Source organism: Olea europaea, chromosome 6, assembly GCF_002742605.1.
Source record: "Olea europaea var. sylvestris chromosome 6, O_europaea_v1, whole genome shotgun sequence".
Classification (NCBI taxonomy): Eukaryota; Viridiplantae; Streptophyta; class Magnoliopsida; order Lamiales; family Oleaceae; genus Olea; species Olea europaea.
The window spans coordinates 12,418,891-12,420,995 of NC_036242.1; positions in this window are offsets into that span (position 1 = coordinate 12,418,891).

Consider the following 2,105-nt stretch of genomic DNA (forward strand, 5'->3'; position numbering starts at 1 on the left):
AGGTGGATTTCTTGGGCATTAATTCCGAGGAGCCAGTGAAGGAAGTGATGGAGGCTCTTCCTCCAAAGACTGCAGCGGTGGTGGTGGTCCATAATAAGTATTGGACCGAGAAATGGAGAGACCATACTGCCTCCTGCACTGCCGAGGATCTGGTCGCGGCCAACAGTGCTTGTGTGGCCTGGGCCTTAAGCACAAGCATCCAATTCGAGGGCTTGGTAAAAGACCTCAACGCTAAGAGGGAGGACCTTGCCAAGCGCCTTGAGGAGGCGATGCACTATGGCGACGCAGTGAGGGAGGCTCGGGCCAAGGTCGAGGAGGAAGGGAAAGGAAGGAAGGAGGCTGAGGCTCAGCTGGAGGTTGCAAAGGGAAAAATAGAGTGGCTGAAGAAAGAGCTCTATGAAGTGGAGTGTCAGGGAGCTGCTATGACACGAAGAGTTGATCATGCAAATGAACACCACTAGCTCGCCACGGAGGCTCTGGTGGCCTCCAATAAAGAAAAGACGGAGCTGAGGCAGAGGACGGATGCCCAGGCTGAAGAAATCACCTCTTTGAAAGAGAAACTGAAGTCGGCAGGGGGAGGTGGCTATACAGAACTTGATCCACCACTTTGAAGAGCACCCCCTGTATGACGACTTTGCCAACTTCTGGGCTTCCTGGAGCGCCCAAGGGATACTGGGTTGGCTGAAGGAGGTCCGTCCTACTCTGGACATATCTTGGGTAGAGGCAGAGTTTGGTGGGCCTACCGAGGTCGACCTGATAGGCTCTTCGAGAATGCTCCAGAGGCCCCTAGGTCAGGGACGGAGGAGGTCGGGGCAGCAGATGCCCATGTAGAGTAGGTTTGATCAATTCTTATAATGGCTTCGGCCTCTTGTAATTCAATTCCCAAATGAATGAAAATAAGATTTTTTTGTACAGGTATTGTTGCTTCGATTTTTCATTGTGATGTTCACACTTAAGTATATGTATGATTACCACTTAAGCGCCCGTTACCAATAACCAGTTAATAACAGAAGATCGGATCAATTAACATATTGATGAACTGAAGTAACAATTTACTAACCAATGTGACAAACAACTGAAGTATCATTATTTAAGGGGAATTACATCACTCTTTACTAAGGTGTTTTCAGCACTTAGTAAGATAGGGAAGTTACAAATGAGATCGGATCATGACACACGTTTACTAGACATCATTAAGATCGGATTGGAACAAAAGCTCATTATTGATAGTATTTCCTCAAATGTTCGATGTTCCATTGATGAGGGAGTATATTCCCTGTCATGTCTTCAATTTCAAAACTACCAGGTCGGGATTCCGTGCGTATGCGGTAAAGACCCTTCCAATTCGGTCCCAACACTTTGGACCCGATTGGCTTTGATGATTGGAAGACCCTTCTAAAGATGAGGTCCCTCAGATGAAGAGTCCGATTTCTGACCTTTGAGTTATAATAGCGGGTCATCGTTCTATGATACTTCGCCAAGTTCGCCTGGGAGATATCCCTCATTTCTTCAAGGAGGTGAAGTTCGCTCATTCGAGCTTTGTCGTTACTGATCTCATTGAAGTTTATTCGGCGGTGGGATGGGACTCCTACCTCAATCGGGCTCATGGCCTCGACTCCATAGGTCATGGAGATTGGTGTCTCCTCTATTGCAATTCGGGTAGTTGTTCTGATGGCTCAGAGGACATGGGGAAGCTCATCGACCCAAGCCCCTTTCGAGGTGTCAAGCTTCCTTTTCAGGGTATGCTTGATTATTTTGTTTACTGCCTCAACTTGCCCATTTGCTTGTGGGTGATGAGGCGTCCAAAAATCCTTCTTTATGCCCAGTTCGTCACATAAGCTTCGTATTTTCTTGTTGTCGAACTGTCTCCCGTTGTCAAATACTAAGGAGTGGGGAATGCCGAATCTACAAATGATGCTCTTCTAGACGAATTTTGTAGTATTCGTCTCACTGATCTTGGCAAGAGGTTCAGATTCGACCCACATGGTAAAATAGTCGATGGCGACAATGGCAAAAGTCGTACTTTTTCTTCCTTTTGGGAGTGGGCCAATGAAGTCGATGCCCCATTTGGCGAATGGCCAAGGACTGGTCACTATGGAGAGACT